Below are 14694 nucleotides of genomic sequence, written 5' to 3' on the forward strand. Positions count from 1 at the left end.
TTAAATATAAATGTATGCACTCTGAAGAAAAGGATCACACTATACAAACCATTTAATTCACTTAACAGATTACTACTTCCCACAGAGACAGTTCCATTTATGTTACAACAGCATACTCACCATGTAAATGTCTTAGCATATGCAAAATGTCATACTAACCATGAAGAACCACCTCATAATAAAGCTCTACATTAATATGTAAAAAAAGTGTCTATACATAGTATAATCACAGATATGCAGGAAACATGAGCATTACATTTAGATCCATATCATAATACCTCTCTGTAAATAAAGGTGAAACACTGCCAAACATAATACAACAAGATTTCAAAAATAATGAGCACTTCACAAGTATTAATTCAAAGAAACCTGAAAGAATTATACTCCAATGATTTCTAAATCTGAACTCCTTCTAAAAGAACACATGCACCAAGCTCATTAAAAGATAATTTGAACTGTCAATGGAGAACATCTCAAAAAACATATGTAGTATAAGCAGATAGAACCACATGTGAAAAATTTAAGATAAAATCATGTTCTAAACATTTCAAAAAATATTCTTTATTATTTTCATCACCACCCACAGAAATTCCCAAAGCAAAAAAAGTAACTCACCTGAAAAAAAGAATATATACTCTCAAATTATCAATTCAAATGGCAGGTTGTTGCTTTCAGGCACCAAACACTCTAAAAATGGAAATAATAAAATTTTATTAACTTATTACAAACTTATTTCCTACACAATATACAATCATTATAGCATTGAACAAGCATAACTAATAAGTTCCCCAAAATCCTCTACATTAAAACTAAATACAAAATTTCTCATTTATAAAAGCATTGTGCCACAGATATGTCACTTTTCCCCATGTTAAAATTCATGCACCTACAACAGTAGGGTTTCATAACTAAAAGGCCAAGTCACAAAAAAACAAAAGCCTTATTTATGAAGACCTTGCGCCGCCAGTGCGTCACTTTTAGCATGGGAAAAGTGACGCACGGGTGGCGCAAGGCCGTCATAAATAAGGCCCCATGTCCATAGACAAAAACTACAGGGCCAGCATTATACACATGCAAGCAGTACACTTGCACAGAACCACAAAACCCCAAGGGCCACCATGTTAATATATATCCTTAATATAATAAACCTCTGAGAATGGATACATATTTGCGTGGCAGCTCATACCAGAAATTTGGCGTCCTCTGACTCTGATCCACTACCAAACACCCTGACCCCCCCCCCCTCCCTCTTCACTAAACTCCTGCACTCCACCCCACCCGGACCCCCTATAACAAACCCCCTACCTACCCTCCCTGCCCAAGTCCACCATGAGCCTCGAACCGCCCCTGTTAAAGTTATAAGACACAGCATTACTAAAACTCAAAGAATAGGCAACAGGCAGATAAACTAAACAGTACATAAAGACACATATTTTTTACATAATCCCATTGAAAAACATGTAGTATTTTTTTTAAATCTATCATGCAACTGGCCCTCTAGAACCGCTTTCATAACGCCTACTTTAAACCTTTACATTTCATTTTTAAACCATACACTTTCAATTACATTATTTATTTATTTACAATTCCTGTAATGTTATACACCTTTTCTAAAATACACCAGTCCCTGTTATTTATAAGGATTTATTTTCATTCTTCATCAGTGATACTTTCTTAACATATAATGAAAATCACTGTAACGTTTCAAGCGACAAAGCTAACGCAGTAAAAATAACTCTCCATTTGCTTTCCTTTAAGAATGTAGATTATCTACCCCACGCATGCGATTCTTGATATTTGCATTTGGCAGCGAATACCGACCTTGAATCGGAAGACATGAACAAGAGCTCCATTGTCACATTTAAAACTTAACGTAGCATCTGCTCACACACATATCTTTCACTTAGCTAATATTCACAGAGAACAGCATTCGTGTTAAAAAAAATTTACCTTCCTTTACAATTTGCTCAAATGACTCCCTTATTTTTTAACGCATCCTCCACTTCAAGACAGGCTATTTTTTTGATAACTACTAAGCAATATTTAAGTGACTAGACTGCTAGAAAATTTATCAAGTCATTCTGCTCAAAATGGATGTCCCTCCTGTCTTCGCAAACGAGCCGGACCACTTAGAAGTATTTCGACAGAAAATGCTTCTCTACAACGGCACCTTAGCACTCTCAACTTTGAATACTTCATATCGATTATCATTTCGATATTCGTATTTCACCTGTGTGCAGCCTGTATTTCATTGCCTGAGCTGTGATTTCATGTGGGCCCTGGACTTATGTCTCTGCAACTTGGTACCTCCTGAAGCGAATTACAATCACCTCATGAATCCATTAATTGATCATGAACAGCTTTGTTACAACGGAGGGTTCATGGCCTTTGCAGCGATACAAGGAGTTCTGGGTCATTGGAATATATTCGCAGCGGCGCAAGATTTCCTGACAGACAGCTACATTGAAAATCCACCGGGCTGTCCTCTGATGGTAAAAGAGGCTCCGATAATGACAGATCATGAATGCTGCTTTCCTCTTCTCAATTGGATGGCTGACATGTTTTCAGATAATAACAGTGATTTCCTGTTAGAAGCACTTGCTGCCTACTTTGCCTACACAATGGACGGATAACTCTTTCCTAACAGAGAGCTACATCGAAAACCCACCGAGCTGTCCTCTGATGGTAATAGAGGCTCCAATAATAACAGATCATGAATACTGCTTTCCTCTTTTCCATTGGATAGCTGACATACTTTCAAATGATAACAGTGATTTCCTGTTAGAAGCAGAAGCTACCTACTTTGCCTACACAATGCTTCGATAACTCTTATGCAAGCCATTGACGTTCTCATTTCCTTTTGCCTCCCTATATTCTTCACGTTCTTTCGGATATTTTCTTATGAAGAACAGACCTATTGGCTTTACTAACAGTGGACATTATGATTTTGTGCTGGGTAAATTTTGGTCTTTTATGTGGACTAAATTTTTTTCTTCAGCTACTCGATTTTCAACTTTATATTTTTTAAACTCTAATCTCAACAATTCTATTGCATATCTTATCTTATGGTATTTCAAACGTACTCGATGCAAAACTCGCTAATATATGCTACATGTGCCCTAATTAATGTGTAAATATTAAATGAGTTTTTTATAACTGTAAACACCATTTCGCCTCTCAACTGCTTATTTCCGCCTCACACGCCTCTGCTCCTTTAATTTCCCATAAAATTATTTTTTTAAATACATAACAGAAAAATATGTTCTTTCAATAATATTTCCATTGTTTCTTGTGCTGTATTTCAAATGCAATACTGCAACCTTCAAAAGATATCTCAATACAGTAGTTCTCCTCAATAGTGATTTGCACACCATCCAACAGATTACATACATGCACCTCTCACCATTTTGTCGCTTTTGGCCATAGGTTATAGACCATATATAGTTAGGAATTCGCATTTACAAAACCTTATTTTACTCACACAAAACCATTGAAATTCCATATATAGTTAGTTGCACTAACTATATATCGCGCACCCGCAATCCACTGCTGATGATGTTAGCACTCTAGTTGTTCTTTAGAACACTCTAGGAAGTTGCAGTAAAACACAAAGGAATCAACTGACAGTCTCTGTCCTTGTTGGATGTACATGTTTTACTGAGAATGTCAGACTTCATTCTCACATGACTGAGAAAGATAATGTGAATTCAAAGAAAATATGCTTTCAGTTTAGCTTATAGATCCCCTTCCAAACCACTGTGGGAAAACTATTAGATAATAGTTTTCTTTCAAACATGATTCATGATATCCCAGCAGAAGGCTTTTTCACATGGTAAAATCACCTTAGAACACACCATAATTCCTAAAATGAGTATGGTACCATCAACAAATGATTTATAATGTAACTAAAGTCTTAAAACCTTCTATTAACTGCAATGCTTTTTAATGAGGTGCTATCATGTACGCGTACCCCGCAGGCCTAGGGGGTCAGGGTGCTTCTACCCTGCTCCCTTTGCATGTTTTGCACCTTTTTTTCTGCTTTCCTGTGCCTCAGTCTACCGAGGCACAAGATGGCTGCCAACACTTTCTGGTTTGGAGTGTTGACAGACATTGGCAGCCAATCAGAATGCAGCTCGTGCTCGGAATGGTACAGAGTACAGTAAGCTTACAGTAAGCTGCTATAGATATATATTTTTTCTCTTTTGATTTTCTCAGGAACTACTGGAGGGATTTACACCGTTTAAACAAAAGGCCCTACAATTTTGCCAAGTTTGGTGTAATTCCGTTCAGCGGTTCGGGCTGTAGCCGTGTCTCAACGTCCTATGGAAATTAACATGGGGAAAATACATTTTGGGACCCCCCTTTTTTCTCAGCCCCCGCTTGACAAATCCCCCCAAAACTTTCGGGGAAGGAGCTGAACTGAGCAGGCCAAAAGTTTGGAAAATTGCACGCAAATTCCTTAATTGACGCCAACGTTATTCCAAATAGAATGTTGCGGATTTCCTTCGGAAACTAGGTCCTAACTATATATACCTACTGGGGTCCGCCAGTAGGTTATATATATATATATATATATATATATATATATATATATATATATATATATATATATATATATATATATATATTCACTGAAAAAACCTTAGGTTTTAGGCCATATATAGTTAGTGATTAGCATTTACAAAACCTTAATTTACTCGCACAAAACCATAGAAATTCGCATATATAGTTAGATGCAATAACTATATATCGCGCTCCCGCAATCCACTGCTGATGATGTCACATATTACATCATTAATGACATGGTCAGTGACATCACTGATGACATCTCAAATGACATCACTGATGACATCTCAAATGACATCACTGATGACATCACTGATGACATCTCAAATGTCATCACTGATGATATCACTGATAACATCTCATTTGACAGTACTGATCACATCACTGATGATATCATTCATGTGATAACACGATGAACCTCTTCAGACTCTAATATAACCTTAGATACACTCAGTGTAAACCGACACTCACAGATTGTCACTCATCCATGGAGTTACTCATACATCTAGTCAGTCATGAAAAGAATCAGTCACTCCTCCATTTCCTCAACTATACAGTTATACACACCTTATTTATTCAAACATATACTAACACATATTTACTCTCTTATACAATTCCTGATACAAGTTTTCAATGATCCATTCAGCCACTCACACATTCACTGGCTCTTATACACAGTAATTTATATATGTGAACTCTCACATGTACTGTGTTTTACATATTTACTTACTTTGAAATGTAGCACTGAGATATCCATTCACTCACTAATACACTCGTACACAGTCAACCACCCATACAGCTGTTTCAACATGCAGTTTTGAACCCATAGATCGAGTGAATCAACTGTTCACACATGTATACACAGAGTCACACACCTCCCAGCCACCCCCACACACACACTTACTCTCCCATAGAAATACTTAGGCAACCAATCAATAACCCATATAGTTACTCATATAGCTACTGATTAACACATGCAGCACTTCATAGAACAACAGATATAATGATGCACAAATTAAGACAGTTTAGTCACTAACCCATGCACTCAGTGAGACACATTTAATCATTTACTCATACAGTCAGTCATGCACCTACTAAATCCTTCATCCAGACACTTATACATCCACTCATTCTTCAATATGTAAGATATATTTTAACTTTACAGAAACATACAGTCACTGGATGATGTCATCAGTGATGTCATCAGTGATGTCACTGACCATGTCATTAATGATGTCATATGTGACATCATCAGCAGTGGATTGCGGGTGCGCGATATATAGTTATTGCATCTAACTATATATGCGAATTTCTATGGTTTTGTGCCAGTAAATTAAGGTTTTGTAAATGCTAATCACTAACTATATATGTCCTAAAACCTCTGTTTTTTTCAGTGAATTTCAATGGTTTTTTAATAGCAAATATCAAAAGCTGTCAAATGTGAAGTACGTGATAGGTAAAAACATTTTCGTATTTATGCACGCTGATGTACTTTGAACGCTGCCCCCCCCTCCCCTCCCTCTTTTCTCTTAGCAGTACTCCCTCTTTGCAGATAGTGAAGGGTAGTTAACGCAGGCCTATGCCCCCATTCTAATCCGTCGTGTCTGCTTCTCTCTCCATTTGATTGATTGTTATCCAAGCATTTACTGTTTTAGAATTGGTTCTCTTTGGTTTATTCTCTATTTACAAACAAGCACAGAGTCGCAATACTCTGTTTAGTCTTTGCAGATAGTGAAAAATTGTTTTAAAAAACAAAAGGAATCGAGCAAAATCAGTAGGCCACTAATGGGATCTCTTTTTGACCTAGCTAAAATAGAAACATTAAGAACAACCCCTCATGAGAAATACGAAACTAGTGAGATGAACTGAGCTCCACACGATGATGGCTGCAATACAGCTCGGCTCCGCCACCCACCCCACCAAAAAATAACGACAAACCCTATGCAAATATTATAAATATATACAACACACCAGCAAAGTAACAGGGTAAAACATTTTATTAAATAACTATTTACATAACTATTTTATACTTTTAGTTGCCCGATCCGGCTAGCTCAATCGATCGAGCATGAAACTCCTAAACTCTGATAGCAAGCTTTGCTGCTGATGCTATGCAGACAAAAACTGGTTTTCAGTTTGTACATTCATCAAGGCTGGTTGAGAGTTTGTAGAACGATGGCTTCAGAATTTCAACATACGATGTGGTGGCGCGGACTGGGAGGGGGCGCTTGGCTCCTGCCCCCTCCCCAAGTCGTGTTGCCCTGGTGTGGCCTAAGATCGCCCCCGACATAGGCGGCCGGCTCCCGGGGTCCGGCGGAACTTTTTACCTTTTGATGACTCTTCCATTCTGGACCTTGTCCCACAATCCGTTTGACCTGAAGACACGCTGTAGTGGGGCGCCCCTTTACCGTTTCAGTTACCATTCCGCCCGCTTTTGCTACACTGTGCCTCTTCCGCCATTCAGCTGTTTACCGCCCGCTCTTGCGACTACAGCGTCTCACTCACCATGTAGTTGAGTTGCTCCCGCTCTGGCATTGCAATGATAGGCGGCTGCCACAAGACTCTCAAAAGGGCGGCCGGCTCTTCAGATTTGGGCGTGATCCACTAAAATGGCCCTAGGACACCTTGGAACTCGGACGCTTGTCTGCTAGGACTTGGGCCCCATTCTCGAAAGCGTCCCCTGAGCCTTGAAGATTCTACAAAAGTCTTGGGGGCCCCCGACTCCCGCAGGCTTCTGGTGGGGAGCGGCTGCCATGATTGCTCGTGGAATGGCCACGGCTGAGCCACAAGATGGTGGTGCTCTCATGCTGACGCCAGCTTCAGTCTGAAACATCCAGAAACAACTTCTCAAATCCTCTTCTCTTTCATTAAAGAAATTCTGACATGCAGACTGATACATGCACTTTGAATACCAGCAGCAGACTTCCCTAGTGAGCAGTAGCTTTACTACAGTGATCTAATGAGCAACTGGAGTGCTAGCATTCAGATTTTATGGCAAATGTGTGACACATTCTAACATGCAGTCTCCCAAGATGGCCACCAGAGACAAAAGAGCCCAAATGTTGCCCAAATATCACCCAGATGTAGCCCAAGTATAGCCCAATGACAGAATGTCCTAGAGTGTTCTAAAGAACAACTAGAGCGCTAACAGTCTTACTTATGACAAAAGTATGGCACACCAGAAGCCATCTTGATTGGAATGAAGTGGTAAGTCTGAAAACATTTATTTAAAAAGGAACAAAATGAGGGGGTTCCTTTTGCCATAGAAAGTATGATTATTGCTTCAGAAAAAAAAATTAGGGCACATTTTTAGTGACTTCTCAAATCCTCTTCTATTTCATTAAAGAAATTCTGACATGCAGACTGATACATGCACTTTGAATACCAGCAGCAGACTTCCCTAGTGAGCAGTAGCTTTACTACAGTGATCTAATGAGCAACTAGAGTGCTAGCATTCAGATTTTATGGCAAATGTGTGACACATCTGAATACCTTCTTGATGGAACCAAAGTAAACAAGCATTGAAAATGCAATAGATCTCGCCCTCCTTTAAGTTAATGCCATTCTGTTTGTAATGAGGTGGCTATTTAGCTTTGCTTTTATTAGTGTTTTTCAAACTTTCATGGTATTTTGAATTTCAAAGGTCTTTTTAAATGCTGATTCCTAACTATATAAGGCCTGAAACCTATGTTTTTTCAGTGAATATATATATATATATATATATATATATATATATATATATATATATATATATATATATATATATATATATATTCACTGACAAAACATAGGTTTCAGGCCTTATATAGTTAGGAATCAGCATTTAAAAAAACCTTTGAAATTCACTGAAAAAACCATAGGTTTCAGGCCTTATATAGTTAGGAATTACTCTCTCTCTACTACTCTATACTACTCACTCTCTACTACTCACACTACTACTACTCACTCTCTACTACTCACTCTCTACTACTCTCTCTCTACTACTCTCTACTACTCACTATCTACTACTCACTATACTACTCACTCTCTACTACTCTCTACTATTCATATGCATTTATATATATGTATGTGTATATATATATACATACATATATAAACATATATAATCTGCATATCGATATAAATACAAATATAAATGCATGCATACATTTACATATATGCATACATATGCATGTTATTAACATGAAAGTTTGAAAAACACTGATAAAAGCAAAGCTAAAAAGCCACCTCATTACAAACAGAATGGCTGTAACTTAAACGAGGGCGAGATCTATTGCATTTTCAATGCTTGTTTACTTATATATATATATATTACCTACTGGCGGTCGCCAGTAGGTAGTTATAGTTAGGACCTAGTTTCCATAGGAAATCCTCAACATTCTATTTGGAATAACTTTGGCCCTGGTTGAAGAATCTTAGTGAATTTCTCAAAGAAGATGGCTCGGTCCGCTGCGCTCCTTCCCTGAAAGTTTGGGGGGAATTGGTCAAGGGGGGGCGGAGATAAAAGGGGGGTCCCAAAACGTGTTTCCTCCATGTTATTTTCCATAGGACCTTTAGACTCGGCTACAGGTCGAACGGCTGAATGGATTTATAAGAAATTTGGCAAAACTGTAGAGTCCGGTTCGCAGATTACGCTTTTTTTGGAATGGTGTAAATCCGTTCAGTAAGGTGGTTAGGGTTGCGTAGGTGGTACTTACCTGTCACCAGTGGTTACTGGTTGAGTGCTTTATGTTCTAATTTGTGCTACAACTACAGTGATTTTACATTCTAAGTACTAGTTCTAAAAGTGCCTATCCCTGACAGTGGTCCATGTGGCCCTGTCTTGTACATATCCCCTGTAAGTTCTGCCCGTGCCTGTTGGCACGTTGTAAAGTGTGTGTTTCTATCTAATGTGTTTTGCGATACAAAGGCTATTTTTACATATACCTTGTTTGGAGTTCCTTGTGTGGAGAGCCCATTGTAAAGCTTCCCCAGCTCACTAGAAATGTCGTGTTTTGCGTTGTTAATAAGCAAAACATGTTTATTCGTGTATTAGAGTTTATTTTGAGACGGCTGATTACAAGCAAGTCTCTTTACGAGTGAAATCTTGCTCCATCACTACCAACAGTTTGATTGCAAGCCAGCAATATCGCAACCCAAGCTTTCGAATATAAATATATGTATATACATACATATATATATATAATATGGAGATATATATGTATATACATATAGATGTGTATATGTAAGTAAATATACATATATACACTTATATAATCATAATATATATATATATATATATATATATATATATATATATATATATATATATATATATATATATATATATATATATATATATATATATATATATATTACCTACTGGCGGTCGCCAGTAGGTATATATAGTTAGGATTTTTTCTCTATGGGATTTTTGAAAATTCTATGTCTAATAACTTTGGCGTTTGTGGACGGAATAGGCTGAACTTCTCAGGAAAATTGAACATTTTGTTTTTGAGCAGCCCCTAAAAATTTGGGGGGGGGGGTTCGTCAAGGGGGGGCCGAGAAAAAAGGGGGGTCCCAAAACTCGTTTTTCCCATGTTAATTTCCATAGGGCGGTTGGCCTCACTTTTAGCTCGAACGGCTGAATGGATTTGCACGAAACTTGGCAAAATTGAAGGGACTGTTAGCCCGATGTGCCTTTGCTAGGTCTCAATATATGTGCTCCAGTGGATTTTGATAAATTAACGTTCAGAAAAATATATATATCTGTGACAGCGCTCCGGGTAGCGCTCGGGTTCGCGTACCTGACGCGTAACGGAACTTTGCGAAGCGAAGCTGATTGGCTCTCCGGTGTCTGTCAACATTCTAAACAGTCTGGAGCGGCCGCCATCTTGTCTCTCGGTAGGATCGAGAGACAAGAGGAGGCCAAAACAAAGGGGGAAATGACCATAAGGGGGCATAGTAGATCCTCACTGACCCCCTAGGTTTCATGTGGAGGCTTTAAAAGGGCCCGGCGGGGCAAAAAAACCGTTTTTTTTGCTTGGGGTGCGCCCGGTACACGCACCGGAAAGCGGTCCGGGGAGCGTACTATGAAGAAACAAGAATGATAGACTTTTTAAATATTGTATGTTTATTGATTGTTGAGTAAAATAAGGTTTTGTAAATGTGAATTCCTAACTATATATGGTCTATAACCTATGGTTTTTTCAGTGAATTTTCAAGGTTTTGTAAATGCTAATTCCTAACTATATATGGTCTATAACCTATGGTTTTTTCAGTGAATTTATAAGGTTTTGTAAATGCTAATTCCTAACTATATATGGTCTATAGCCTATGTTTTTTTCAGTGAATATATATATATATACATACATATATAAACATATATCATCTGTATATCTATATAAATACAAACATAAATGCATGCATACATATACTTATATGCATGTTATTTACATGAAAGTTGAAAAAACACTAATAAAATCAAAGCTAAAAAGCCACCTCATTACAAACAGAATGGCTTTAACTTAAACGAGGGCGAGATCTATTGCATTTTCAATGTTTGTTTACTTTGGTTCCATCAAGAAGGCATTCAGATATGTCACACATTTGCCATAAATTCTGAATGTTAGCACTCTAGTTGCACATTAGATCACTGTAGTAAAGCTACTGCTCACCAGGGACGTCTGCTGCTGGTATTCAAAGTGCATGTTTCAGTCTGCATGTCAGAATTTTTTTAATGAAATAGAAGAGGATTTGAGAAGTCACTCAAAATGATCCCTAATTTTTCTTTCTGAAGCACTAATCATACTTTCTATGGCAAAATTAACCCCCTCATGTTATTCCTTTTTAAATTGAGTGTTTTCAGACTTACCACTTCATTCCAATCAAGATGGCTTCTGGTGTGCCATACTTTTGTCATAAGTAAGAATGTTAGCGCTCTAGTTGTTCTTTAGAACACTCTGGGACATTCTGTCATTGGGCTATACTTGGGGTACATCTGGGTGATATTTGGGCTACATTTAGGCTCTTTTGTCTCTGGTGGCCATCTTGGGAGACTGTATGTCAGAATTTTTTAATGAAATTGAAGAGGGTTTGAGAAGTCACTCAAAATGTGCCCTAATTTTTCTTTCTGCAGCACTAATCATAATTCATATGGCAAAATATATCCCCTCATTTTGTTTCTTTTTAAATTAAATGTTTTAGGAGTTACCACTTTATTCCAATCAAGATGGCTGCAGGTGTGCCATACCTTTGTAATAAGTAGGACTGTTAGCGCTCTAGTTGTTCTTTAGAACACTCTGGGACATTCTGTCATTGGGCTATACTTGGGCTACATCTGGGTGATATTTGGGCTACATTTGGGCTCTTTTGTCTCTGGTGGCCATTTTGGGAGACTGCATGTCAGAATTTTTTAATGAAATAGAAGAGGATTTGAAAAGTCACTCAAAATGTGCCCTAATTTTTCTTTCTGCAGCACTAATAATACCTTCTATTGCATAATATACCCCCTCATTTTGTTCCTTTTTAAATTAAATGTTTTAAGAGTTACCACTTTATTCCCATCACAATGGCTCCAGGTGTGCTATACCTTTGTAGTAAGTAGGACTGTTAGCGCTCTAGTTGTTCTTTAGAACACTCTGGGACATTCTGTCATTGGGCTATACTTGGGCTACATCTGGGTGATATTTGGGCTACATTTGGGCTCTTTTGTCTCTGGTGGCCATTTTGGGAGACTGCATGTCAGAATGTTTTAATGAAATAGAAAGGGATTTGAGAAGTCACTCAAAATGTGCCCTAATTTTTCATTCTGCAGCACTAATCATACTGTCTATGGCAAAATATACCCCCTCATGTTGTTTCTTTTTAAATTAAATGTTTTAAGAGTTACCACTTTATTCCAATCAAGATGGCTTCAGGTGTGCCATACCTTTGTAATAAGTAGGACTGTTAGCGCTCTAGTTGTTCTTTAGAACACTCTGGGACATTCTGTCATTGGGCTATACTTGGGCTACATCTGGGTGATATTTGGGCTACATTTGGGCTCTTTTGTCTCTGGTGGCCATTTTGGGAGACTGCATGTCAGAATGTTTTAATGAAATAGAAAAGGATTTGAGAAGTCACTCAAAATGTGCCCTAATTTTTCATTCTGCAGCACTAATCATACTTTCTATGGCAAAATATACCCCCTCATGTTGTTTCTTTTTAAATTAAATGTTTTAAGAGTTACCACTTTATTCCAATCAAGATGGCTTCAGGTGTGCCATACCTTTGTAATAAGTAGGACTGTTAGCGCTCTAGTTGTTCTTTAGAACACTCTAGGAGGCTGCAGTAGAACACAAAGGAATCAACTGACAGTCTCTGTCCTTGTTGGATGTACATGTTTTACTGAGAATGTCAGACTTCATTTTCACATGACTGAGAAAGATAATGTGAATTTACAGAAAATATGCTTTCAGTTTAGCTTATAGATCCCCTTCCAAACCACTGTGGGAAAATCATGAGATATTAGTTTTCTTTCAAACAATATTCATGATATCACAGCAGAAGGTTTTTTCACATGGTAAAATCACCTTAGAACCCACCACAATTCCTAAAACGAGTATGGTACCATCAACAAATGATTTATAATGTAACTAAAGTCCTAAAACCCTCTATTAACTACAATGCTTTTTAATGAGGTGATATCATGTATATTGGTCCCAAGATGGCTGCCAACACTTCTTGGATGAAGTGCTGACAGCCAAGCAGATCAGATGTGTGGTTAGGCTCCGCCCAGATATATATCTTTTTTTGAACCTAAATTACTCAAAATCCACTGGAGCACATATATTGAGACCTAGCAAAGGCACATCGGGCTAACAGTCCCTACAATTTTGCCAAGTTTCGTGCAAATCCATTCAGCCGTTCGAGCTAAAAGTGAGGCCAACCGCCCTATGGAAATTAACATGGGAAAAAAGCGTTTTGGGACCCCCCTTTGTTCTCAGCCCCCCCTTGATGAAACCCCCCCAAATTGTCAGGGGCTGCTCAGAAACAAAATGTTCAATTTTCCTGAAAATTTCAGCCAATTCCGTCCACAAACGCCAAAGTTATTAGACATAGAATTTTCAAAAATCCCATAGAGAAAAAACCCTAACTATATATACCTACTGGCGACCGCCAGTAGGTAATATATATATATACATATATATATGTGATCAAGTCCCCAGGTAGGGACGAAACACGTCTTGGCTGCCTACACTGTTTGTACGCTGTAAAAGAATAAACCGAAGGTATTTCAAGATCTTTGCGGTCCGTGCTCTTCATTGGCATCCTGCGAAGGAAAAGCAGAGGCAAAGAGTTTTCTTATCTATACATATATATATATATATATATATATATATATATATATATATATATATATATATGAACGTAAATTCGTCAAACTGGAGCAGCCGCCCCAGTACACAGCTATACAATGACGAAGGAACAGACCCAGATTCAGTGCTCAATTGAAGTCTTTATTCTCCAGCAAGCCTGCCGCCGCCATATATATATATATATATATACATATATATATATTACCTACTGGCGATTGCCAGTAGGTAGTTATAGTTAGAACTTAGTTACTATAGGAAAATGGCAAAATTCTATTCCCAATAACTTTGTCGCCTATTGACGAATCTTCGTGAAATTTTCGAAACTAATTCTTTGTTGAGATCAGCTCCTATATTGAAAGTTTGGGGGTGATTCTTCAAGGGGGGGCCGAGGAAAAAGGGGGTCCCTAAACATGGTTTTTCAATGCTAATTTCCATATGAAACTTTAGACAAGCAAACAGGTCGAACGGGTGAACAGAATTACCCCAAATTTGGCAGGGAGCAGAGTCTTGGTCTAGAAAGCATGCTTTTGTTTATTTGGTGTAAATCCATGCAGCAGTTTTTGAGAAATATCAACATTTACAGATATCCATATTTGGGAATTCTGCCATCTGATTGGCTGAGGCGTTATGAACATGACCTTGCTGATGATTGGCTGTCAGCGGTGTGAGTGGTTGCAACTAGGAAGTGTTGGCCGCCATTTTGTGATTCCGTTGAAGCGAGTAAGGGGAAAAAAGGGTGAAAAAAGTGGGAAAGAGAAGGGTAGGAGCACTGTAACCTCTGTGGGGTGTT

Source organism: Lissotriton vulgaris, chromosome 8 (assembly GCF_964263255.1).
Source record: "Lissotriton vulgaris chromosome 8, aLisVul1.2, whole genome shotgun sequence".
Taxonomy (NCBI): Eukaryota; Metazoa; Chordata; class Amphibia; order Caudata; family Salamandridae; genus Lissotriton; species Lissotriton vulgaris.